Here is a 12958-nt window from a genome sequence, read left to right as displayed (position 1 = left end):
TGAATGAGGATTGAGCGCAAACCAAATTCAGAAATAACAAACTGATACAGATTATTAAGATAATCTCAAAGAAATAAAATGTACATCTTTATAAATCTTGAAATATTGAAATTATTAGGTATTTAGAAAACTTATATTTTAAATTACAAATTTTTGTTTTAAAACTACTTGAAAACACAGAAAAAGTAGAACTGGAGCATTTATCTTTTTGAAAGACAATATTATAGTCTCGGGAAGGCAATATGCATGTAAATGTAGTATTGAAAAAACATTAAATTAAGGGATAAAAATATGTTCACAGCCTTGAAAAAAGAACAAGCATATAAAGATAACATAAAAAGAAATGTTAAACTGAATAGTAATGGAGGAGATACATGTTAAAACACTTTAATGAAAATAGTATTGTCACCAAAATCAAAATGTGTAAGTTTATTAATCATGTTTTAAAGAATTAATGCAATTAAATTTCCCAATGAAATGTCAAAAAAAAATCATATAACAAAGGAAGCCATACTGACAACTGTTTACAGACGACTGAAAAAATTTTTTTAAGAACTGTAATTCATCAGGAAAGAAGTGTTACAGGGAAGCAAAAATACAGAATTTACCACCTTTAGCAACTGACAATGAAAAATTCTAAATAACGATGAAACAAGTGTGAAAATATTATTTTGACACGTATTCAATACAAACTGGAGAAATATAAATTAAAATTAGAAAATAATTATAGTTCTTTATAAAACAAAAACAATGAAAAAAGCCAAATGAATAAAAAATGCTACCCAAGTCTTACACGAAGGTAATGAGATATAGAAAAATAAATGACAAATCAAATATGTTAAATGAGAAACAGACTGATGTACTTAACAAGGGGATGAGATTTGCTTCTAAGAAAATTTTATTATAGAAGTGGAAACAAGTCTGAATAAAATTAAGAACATTTAATAAAGTTAACATAATCAGAGCTAAACTTAGAGTTACTACATAATTTTAAAGACAGTTTAAAAAAAATGAAAATTCTCAAGTTTGAAAGACATTAAATGATTGTGATATTGAAATTTGCAAAGCTGAAAAATGTGATGAAGTAGTTATCCAATATAAAGAAGACAACATTAAGAATGTTGAGGAGTTGTTAAATAAAGGTATATTTGAAAAGGCTAAAAACAATCCTTGTAACAGACTTTGTGAATTGATCAAAAAAAAGTTGGAGTGTATAAGCTTAGCTCCTCCACCCCACCCCACCTCTGAGCAAAACAATGTGGTTCCAAGTAGTTTCATAATTCCAAAATTTGAAGCTTTATCAAAAGTTCAGAAAATTTCTAAAGACAAAGAGTATCAAACATAAGTTCTTCTTTTTGCAACACAGCTAAATTTTTAGCATGTAAGTATTCTTTCACAAGTGATAGAAACACAGACAATTAAACATTCTACAGAATTTGTTGAAAAAATAATTCAAGCAAATATAACTAAAGAGAATATAGTTGTCTCTTTTAATACTTTATTATTATTCACAAAAGTACTTACTAATAAAACGATCAATTATTTTGAACTCAAACTACAAGGGAGCCGTGTGCCACTCATCTAAATTTGAGCTAAATTTAACAAAAACTTGTAGAGAAGATTCATTTTTTCAATTTAATAATGAGATCCACAAACAGATTGAATGCCTAGCAATGGATTCTCCATTGGTATGTGATCTTTTTACAAATAGGTTTGAAAATGATGGTTTACAGAATGCTCAGAATGAACCGGATATACGTGTTAGGTATGTCGATGACACTTTTGTGGTCAATACAATATAGAAAACTTGATAGCTTATGATAATTACTTAAACAGCCTTGAATCCACTATTCAATTTATATACAAAGTTCAACAAAATAATAGTTTACTGTTTTTTTAACGTAATAGTTAAGAACATAAGTTAAGCTATAGTCCACCACAAACCACACCAAAATTTATGCCAAATACTTTTTTGTTTGTTTTGAATTCTCACACAAAACTACACAAAAGTTATCTTTGTTAGCCATCCATAACTTAACAGTGTAAGACTAGAGGGAAAGCAGCTGGTCACCACCACCCATTTTAACTCTTTTACCAATGAATAGTGGAATTAATCAACATGTTATAACACCCAATGGCTGAAAGGGCAAGCATATTTAGTGTGACAGTGATTCAAACCTGTAACCCTCAGATTACAAGTGCCCTAACCACCTGGCCATGCTGGACCATGTCATAAAAGTCACAAAAATGTCACTTTTTTACTTTTATGTTTATATGTCTTTAAAGTCATGTTTTAATCCAGAAGATTTAAAAATGAACTGTTATTAATGAAATATATGGTGGCCCATAAGTCCCTACCCATCCATATGCTGTATGTTATATTCAATTACGCATGTATTATAAATGTTTCTTTTTTTCAGAGAAATATGCCTGATGTAAGACCATGTTGAGGAAAATGTCTCACAGAATATGGCATCGCATAATATTATGCAGCAAGAATGAGGGACAGCACACAGATATATAAGATATATGGATGGGTAGGGACTTACCGACCTACCCTGTATATATCAATACATAAAGGTTTCTCTCTTGATAATGTTGATACAGCTGTGAGAAAATTTAACAAAATAACCAATGATGACAAAAAGAATGAACAAAAATCAACATTTGTTGAAATGGATTTAAAAACAAATACTGTTTTTACCAACATTCCACGTTTGTCATGTTAAATCTTTATTAAGTTTAAGGAATGAAACAAAAATTTCATAACCATTGGCAGACCATTAAACAAAATTATCCAAATATTAAAAAACTGATAATGAAATAAATCTAATGGAAAAAACAGGCATTCAAAAAAATTAAATGTGACTGTGGTCAAACTAGAGTCAATTTAAAATTTAAACTACATGAACATTAAAAAAATGTTAAAAATGAAAGTAAAAACTGCACAAGCTGAACATGCAAATAATACTGGTCCTATTATTCAGTGGTCACAAAAAAACTTATTTTGGTTCAATCAAATAATATGACAGATAGACATATTAGAGGAACTACAGAAATAATGAAACACAGTAAAATAATTTCACTTTAAATAAGATTGAAAATTTAGATAACCAGAGAGTAAGCAGATGGCATTATCCTTTTTAAATACATTAACTTGTAGTCTCATGACCATGGTTTGTTTTGTATTTATATGCTGTACAAAATTTGTGTTTCACTCCTAAGAATGATGTGAATGACACCAAAACACAGTGTTTTTTACAACCACTGATCATTTGGGAATAAAAAAACTTTGTTAATTGTGTATTACACAACACTGATCATTTAAATATTTTATTACATTTCAAATATTCACACAAGTTCCTTGAATTTTAACTCATTAGGTTTTAAGAATATATATGCAGTAAAAGTATATCAGTTAAATTTAAAGACAATCTAGTTACTTACTGACATAGGCCAAGCCCCTTTAAACATTAATATTAAACTCTTATGTTAGTAGAAGACTATGCAGTTTAACATTATTATGTAATACTATGTAGAAACCATCTGTATAGAAGTTTGATATCACCTGGAGACATTCTCTCTACATATGTAATTCAGTAATACTTGGAAATACCTACGTGCAAGGGAAGGAATTAGTAAAAGTTAGTTCATGATCTGGCAAATGTGACATGATCTAGGAGAAATCCTTTCCAAGTAATAATTTTAAAGTTAGGTTCACTATAAGCTGTAGAGCAGAGTTGCATCAAGAAATGTTTTTGGAGCACTATGTAATAACTACTTTAAAATAGTTAAGACAGCTAATTTAATACCCAAATTTTCAAACAGTTTACATGACTTTCAATGGGTACTTGTAATTAAAAAACATTTGAAAGCTTCAAGGGCATTATGACATTTACTTTTCAAGTTATTGAGAGATTGAGGGGTGTCAGAAATATATTTAGTACCTTGCAGAAACTGCTGGCAATACCTAAATACTTCTGGAAGTTCTGAGCAGCAAACTATGTGATACTCATCAAGTATCTAGCCAGGACAGTAAAGTATTAGATATGATATGTAGAAAAGTTACAGTTATTGTAACTTGCAATAAACACTAAAAGTTCTAATAGACTAACGGTTGAGAGGATTAAGGTCCTTGCTTTATGATTACTCAGGTAGAATCCTCAGGTAGCATCAGAAGAATTTCATTTATTATTGTTTTTATCTATTTATTTTGACTAGTTTCTCTTTGTTTATACAAGCATAAAACACATTATTCTACCTCACTGGTATCTCTAACTTTAAGTACCCTATATTTGTACATTAAAAATTGTGAAAAATATTCATCTTTGTTTTTGGTAACTTAAAATAATTTTCTCAAATTATCATCACTTTGTAAAAGGTCAAACATGACTGACTTCTATCTTTGTTTTTGAAGTTAATTATCTCTATTTTTGTTCCTTAAAATGAAATGGAACATCACCCTTCACCTTTAGTAACTCATGGTATTCTAATAATTACTTTATATGAACAGTAAAAAAATACAAGACATAACACTTTATCTCCAGCAAACTGAAACAGATAAGTAATTTTGTAAAAACCAATGACAACAAGCTTTACCCTTCAGCTTTCACAGCCTTGTGTGGTGACCCAATCTCAATTTTTCATTTTCAACAGGTAATTTTATGCATGTGAACTTCACCTCCTGTCATGAATTTTAGTACAAATATCACTGTGTGAAAATAAAAATATGGTATGTAGCTCCCTTGTTATATTGTTGAACTGCCATGGTAGTCATCAGTGAAGGACTGTGGTATAGAAATATGTGCAAAGGAAGAGATTTGACTCTACATTGTAAACTATGTCCTGCATATTTACTTGTGGAATGAGACCATGAGACGACTAGAACATGCACTCTCAGACAGATACTGTTATTAGGTTTACCATTTGGTCATCAACTCTGTCTCAATTTTTTCTTCAGCTCCAACCAACTCTCATCTGATGTAAGAGTTCCCAACCACTTTTGTTGTTTTTTAAATAAATATTATATGGAACTTTGTTTTTGCACTATTTAGCATCTTTCCTCAACTCAGTTTAATTCAATGTTTGTTTTTAACTTTTGTGCAAAGCTACACGAGAGCTATCTGCACTAGCCATCCTTAATTTAGCAGTGTGAGACAAGAGGGAAGGCAGCTAGTCATCACCACCCACTGCCAACTCTTAAGCTACTCATTTGCCAATGAATAGGGTGATTGACCATCACATTATAATGCACTCACAGCTGAAAAAGCAAGCATGTTTGGTGTGGCAAGATTCAAACCTGTAACCTTCAAATTACGAGTCGAATGACTTAACCATCTGGCCATGCCAGGCCTTAACTCAGCGATATGCTTCCCACCTTTCTTTCTGTTATTTGCATTTACCACTTCTATCTGCAACATAAATCAGTTTAGCTGAAAACATCATATTTTGTTTCTATTTTAAAGTTTTCTTAATCCAAACTCTTTATTCAATCTTGTATTTACTTACAGAAACTTACATGACACCAAAAACATCATGATGGATAATACCAGATAGTATCATGAAGATAAGCAATAAGATGTAAGCAGATTAAGAATTGTAACATTTACAAACTTTGTAGTTAGATTTGTAGAGAATCTACCCTGAAATCAGTGTAAAGGATTGAATTTTGATTATCTCCATTTCCAAGATTACTTTTTTTTTAAATTTTAACAGAAATTTTACCACTTTAAAATTTTCATTTCATACTAGATAGTTTCTTTCCAGTGGTTAAAATTACTTTTAATTTGAATATCTCATCTTTTCAATACTAATATTCAGTAGATGTCAGGATACAAGTCACATTAAGATAATCATCAGTTCAATTAATCTGTTAAAAAAAACAACAAAAAACTCGTGAATTACAAAACCATACAAGTTATTACATGTTTCATACTCCTTGATGGTTACCAAGCAGTATGGCAACCTCACTAAAAATATATTGATGTATAATTTTCAGAAAGTCTGAGATTTCAAAATATCTAAACTTTTGGCACTTAATTATTTAGTTCCAGCTACTTATTTAAGCAACAACCACTACATAAAAATAAATGAATCACATGCAGTAATGCAGAATTTATCATAACAGAAAAAAAAACACACTCGAGGGCAGCAATACATTGGAGAAATACATTTCTCTTTGGGCCAATTCATCCATGTCAATTTTTCTGTTAAATGACAAGTTTATGTTAGTATCTGTACTCCCAAAACATGAAACAAATGTAACCATGCTGGACACAACAAAAATACAACATATTAACTATAAGGTACCATGCAGTCTACCAAGGCTGCCCTTGCACATTTACTTCCAAGAAAAAGAAAAGTGTGAAGACCAAATACAATATGTATTTACTTGGAAACCATCGAATACTCTCAAACTCTTCTAAAAGTGCCCTCCAGAGGTGGCATAAGGTTGGCTGGGCCCAGAGGCAAATAACTTTTGTGGGCCCTACATCTCATGCAATTTCACATCAATGGGCCCACGGGCTGAGCACCCTCTAGCTTCTACCTAAATACACCACTGGTGTCCTCCTCAAATAGTGCTGAAAGCAACTATTCTGTAAATCAATTACTCTACTAGTGTTTTAACTGGAGCATAGTCTTTTCTTAATATTAAACTTGTATTGTCTCATCCTATTGTCTTCCTATGTTAGAACAAAGAAGTCAGAGGTTGTTATCATGTTGACCACTAAATAATGTTGTACACAAGAGAAAATAAGTCCAAAACCTAACATATTCCCATACAAAAGACCCCGACAAATGCCTGGCACCAAGTCACCCTGACAATTAAACATTTCATTGTTTCACCTAGTATTTTCTTCTATTTTAATTGTATGTAGGACTGTGCTAAACAGAACTCAAATCTAGAACACTTGTGAACTCTTGGAAGTCCAGAACTTTTTTGCATTCTTTAATCGTAAATCAAACTTTGTTTCCATAATTTTAATAGTGGATTCAGCACTTCTCCATGTTCTTTCAGGAATGAAGTGCTGCAGTTGCACAATACATTACTAATTTCACACTTTTTATCCTTCTTTCTCTCAGTGCAACCAATTAGTGTGTGTGTGTGTTTAGACTCAAATGGCCAAAGGTAGTTAGTTCTGGTAATACTATAAAGTAGTTGTTGATGCACTTTCTTCTGTGAAAGTAAATAAATATACACTGGTGTCTTGACTGTTTTCTCTTCTCTTCCATAAGTCTCAGTATCAGATGCTGGAGACAGGAAGAAGACAGTTCTACTACTATTCCTCAGACATGACATGGTTTTGCCATTCCTGATCAATATTGCAAGCTTGACTGTGGCAAAGACACAGATCAACACATAAGACAGTTGCTACAGGCTTATGACCCAGCAAATAAACTCTGGTTTCTTCATGGAATTTCTCACAGATTGAACCATTTTTATAAATATCAGATCTTTCACCATATAATTAAAATATTTTATAATAGCCTTTTTTTTTCCAAAAAAGGCTTTCTCTAATAAACTAATAATTTCTAATATCTTACAGACTGGAGTGTTTGTCTAATGAACTAATACTGATGAAATATTTTTATGATCTTAAATACAATATGTTGGGAAGATTAAGACAAAATTATTGGATAGTGAAATATCCAAGTAACAGGTACCAAAATGTTCTCAAATAATTTGCCCACCTTTTCAAACACTTTTTATACATAAGAATGATATAAGAAGCTTTAATAAAAGTTTAATACTCAGACACCTATTTACTGTATTGTATTAATTAATTTATTTACACACAATACAAGCTTTACTGTTACAAAATATTAAACTCTAACAAGATGGATGCCTGAGAGTTTATGAGGAATCAATGATTTCCCTTGAAAAAGGGGTTTATATTTTTGCTTTATGGGTATTTAAGAATTCCACTGCAGTTTTTCAAGGACCAAATGTACCATATTCGAGTTATTATTCATCACTTTAATGCCACATTACAAGCTACTTTTCATTTTTCAATTCACAATTCATGTTTTTATTCCCTTTATAAATCAATAATAACTGGTGAATAAAATAATTCATTAAATCTATATTATATGGTTTATACCTAAAACGTAAATGCCAATAACATTTTAAACTAAATACTAAAAATAAATATATATTACATATAAATTACCGGAATAGGGTACGTCAGTTTATAAAACTTTGACTTTTTTTTTTCAACTGCAACACCTCAAAAATTCCCGCCAACAAAATGAGCCACAGCTACTAGCACCACCTGTAAAATACATATTATATTTAAGTTAAACAGATATCACACTTTAATATCCATGATATAAGGAACCAATTTTGCCTTATCTGTACATTTCACTTTCAGGTGCAGGCGTCTGGTGGAAAATAATAAACTATTACATTACATATCACTTTATCACAAATGAATAACTTGCTGGTTAAATTACATAATGTTAACTTATCCCTTTGATTACGTGCAATTTCTGTCATTGGCAAGTTCAAATTCAAACGATGACGTCACAAGTCCACAGTGAGTTTCATGTCCATCGTTAAGAAACACAACCGTATGTTTTGCGGCAAAAAAACAAGAGCAGGAAACACTTGGTGTGATTAGCAGGAATGACAGTTTAGCGAGTTCCCCACCTTCTGACGGTAGGACCGTGGTAATCCAAACTACTACACACTTTAACTGATGTGCTCCACTGGTCTCTTACTTCATATACCAAATTTCAAAATAATCCATTATGAAATACCCGAGATATAACATTTCCAATTCTGATTAGTTTCTTCCTTTTATATATACGATGACGATGACCGAAGAAGGTCGAAACGTTGTTCGCTCTTCTATGTAAAATATTTTCTCAACCCAAACGAGCCGTTTTTTGCATATATACTTCCGAACTTTTGCCTATGTGCTATAGGTTTACTGATGCGAAATGTGGGACATTCTCTTTCTTCCGTTTTCTTCCTTTAATGACGATGAGGATGATGGAGTCTCAAACATTAGAGCTCCATTCGGTCTGATTAGACCAAAACGATAACAATTAATCTCGTGCCTATTACTCCTTCCTCCTTTTCTACTTTCACACTGTTTCGATTCATTTTCCAATTTCATTTAGTACTTGGCAGATAGAATATTATGTGCCTAATCAGTGAAAGTAGGTTTTTCTCGGGGTTTTTCTGTCCTGCCCCACCTAAAACTTTCCAGCTGTTGCTCATATAGAACCGTCCTTCCCATTGTGGTCACTTGTTTCTCTTGAGTATGTTAAGAAGTAGTCTACTGTCTATAAATACTTACCATAATCACTTCATTAAAAAGCATTCATCTTCTCCGATTTTCTTTAGGCTCAACTTTTCCAACCAAAAATCAGTCTCTTGTGAGACAAGTTCATCATTCTTTTACTTCTGCCCAAATCTTATCATCTTTTAGGTGCAGACCTACTCTCTTACTGTGCTAGGGATGTTGAATATACAAGACTGTTTTCTGTTAGAGTTATTGTTTAGTTTATTTAGTGATATAATATTTAATGATTATTTTAGTTTTCATTACAAGAGTGTTAAAAGTAATGATTTTAATGGCGATAGTTTTGATAAGTTTTGTTACGTAATTCGGTAAGAGCTGTACGTTGTGTGTTTAGTACAGTTGTTGCAATTTGAGGTGATATTTTTTGGACTCTCTGTATTTTTCTCGTTTCCTTGAGTGGGTATTGTAATTTCATATCGTATCGTAGTTTGTAGAGAGTTCTAGGCCAGTTAGACAATATATTTATAGGTAGGCGACCACGTGCTTGCAAATGGAAAAGTTACGTTAACGAAAGTGGAGTCAGACTGCGTGATTGTTAGTTTAGCGGATATTTTAAGGTGAGTTTCAAAGAATAACAGAAATAAGAACAGTAATTTTTTTATCGAAGAGTACTCTGAAGTAACTGAACCTGCCTGTGTGAACTTTGACGAAAAGGAGATGTTATTTAAAGTTCTGAATACAACTATGGTAATCCACAGGGTAACATAAGTGAATATATCCCAGATTATGCAGTAAGAAACAGAGAATAAAAATAATTCTTGTCACTTGAGTTCTAACGTTACAGAACTAGCCGATGTGGACTTGTAACAAGAAAGAGAATTATTTAAAGCTTTAGATACAAGTTGACAAGCCCACATTAAGGTAGTTTCAGGCCCTGGCACATTTATTTTTTTAAGACCCCTTGTACCTTATAATTTTTACATATTAAGTTAATTACAAAATGTGAGCTAATTATTCAAAATAAATTATAATTTGATGCATCTAACTTTTAAGGATAGTAGATTAAAATTAAACGATTATAATAGTAATTCTTTTCCTAAGCGACATAGTAAATAAAATTGAATTAGGTACATAAAAAAAACATTATCGAAGCATGCCAAAACATTACCCCTAAACCGTTTTTTCCTTGCTTTGGCTTTGTATTAACCAAACGTATTTGCTGCATTACGAAACGATTTAACATGTGCATACTAAATGTCGATTCCTATTTTATCAAATTTTTCTTCGACAACTTCAGCCATTAATTTTCTTGTGTGGCCACACGGAGAATCATAATTAATAATTCCTTTATAAATATGGACAATTAGTATGAGTAACTACCCGGCCTTTATTTCCACGCATTTTAAGGTGCTTGGCCAAGAATGGATCTAATTTAGCTGCAAATTCTAATATAACTAAGAAACCGTCATCGTTGAAATCTTCAGTCTCCTCTCAAAGTGTTAATCCTCTTATACACAAGAACTTTAGGCATTCAAAAACAATATCTCCCACCAATATCTTATTTAATTTTCTATAATATCGTTTGCCTTTAATTCACAGTCTCTATTGTTATGTATTACAATTTGAAATAGCCTAAAATTGAGTTAAATGATAATTTGAATCAAAAAGGTAAGTAAATATTGTTGTTGTTTTGAATTAAGCACAAAGCTACACAGTGGGCTATCTGTGCTCTGCCTACCACGGATATCGAAACCCGGTTTTTAGCGTTGTAAATCCGCAGACATACCACTGAGGGGGCAAAATAAAGAATGATACGTATCTAACTTATGATACTTTTCAACAAGATTAATACACTCAGTAACTTTTTAAAAATATATATTTCAATATGCAAACAATAATACAATTTACGATAATGGTTATTTCAAATAACAAAGGTTTTATAAACTAATAAACAATATCGAATATTTTTTCTGCTCTGGAACTTCCTTCATGTCTTATCGATGTTCACGATGAGCAAGTTATTTGGAGGTGATGTGCATGGTTTGGTTTGAATTTCGCGCAAAGCTACTCAAGGGCTATCTGCGCTAGCCGTCCCTAATTTAGCAGTGTAAGACTAGAGGGAAGGCAGTTAGTCATCACCACCCACCGCCAACTCTTGGGCTACTCTTTTACCAACGAATAGTGGGATTGACCGTCACTTTATAACGCCTCCACGGCTGAAAGGGCGAGCATGTTTGGTGCGACCCTCACATTATGAGTCAAACGCCGTAACCCACCTGGACATGCTGGGCCGACAGAAAAGGAAACAAGGTGTATAAGTTTATAACACATGATACTCAATAATAGAACCTTTTTTATAAAAATTGAGCTTAAACATTTATATCTTGATATGTAATACTGACTGTGGACTAAGAAACTTATGGACTTTTTTTTTTTAGAAGTAATTTTAAATTATTTGTGAACTTTGTTGGACACCCTGGTCTACTAAGCAGATTGTTTCATGTTTATATCTGTTGTCAACTAATGGAATGGTTCCTCTGATGCAGTGATTTTTACTGTTTTCTTGAGTTCTGTCAGATTTTTGTTTTACAGACAACATGATTGGTGAAAAAATATATTTGTGATTGCTGTTTACCTTGTTCTGATATTTTTACACTAGGTTTGATTTAGCTTCCATTTTATATGCCACAGAAAAGTGCTTGACTTTTACCATAATATTTAAAGGTTTGATTGTTTTAAAGACATGACTGTTAAACAGACAATTCAATTAAAAATTACATAAGTGTAAGCTTCCTTCATGTATTGTGTGGTTTCCATTTTGTTGAATGACAAAAATGCATATATATAATATTAGGAGCAGGTAATTATCACAGTGAATCAGCAAATAAAATACATTGTTTGTATAACCTTATTGCTAGTGACCAATCACAAAAATCACAGGCAATCAAGAACCGAGACTGGTTTAGTAATTAATTTTATGTAACTGCAGGGTATTTTAACATTTTCACATATTGAATCATCTTTATTGGAACAGATACCCTGGCACCTTAAAACTGTAAACATGACAAAGTAGACGTGTAGTGGAATTAAAATTTTATAAAAATATAAGATTTTATATGGAAAGTTCAATAGCTTATAAATTTTGTTTTAAAAATAGCAGATACTTATAATAGTTTTGTAAAACGTTAATTTTTGTGAAACCAAAATAGTGTTTTCTTGGAACTAATATATAAATATATAATAAACACACACACAGACACTTGTTAACATGGTGTTTGACAACCCTTATCTGTAGACATCGGTGTTTCTAAAGTAGTGGCCAATACTGGCCATAGTAACGGTAGAACAAAATGTTATATGAAAAATGAAAATAGCAAGTTAAAATAATGAATTTTAAGTTATGGAAAACTTATTTCAGTTTAACAAAACTGCAAAATCAGTTCATATAATTTCTTATATCCTGAGACTGGTTATTTCAAGTTAATATATTAAATTTTCGGTACTTTTCATGTTATGGTAATTATAAGAACGCATATTTGAAAGCAAAGGATAAAATGTTATATCTTAGTCACATTACATATGTCGTCTCAGGCGTTGAAGAGGCCTCTCGTCAAACAGTAGTAATAGTTAATACGTCAAAAGGTTGATGATGTATTAAAGCCCCCAGTGGTACAGCGGTATGTATGCGGACTCATACAATAGAACGC

This window comes from Tachypleus tridentatus, chromosome 12 (genome assembly GCF_004210375.1).
Source record: "Tachypleus tridentatus isolate NWPU-2018 chromosome 12, ASM421037v1, whole genome shotgun sequence".
Taxonomy (NCBI): Eukaryota; Metazoa; Arthropoda; class Merostomata; order Xiphosura; family Limulidae; genus Tachypleus; species Tachypleus tridentatus.
Note: the sequence above shows the minus strand (reverse complement) of the source record.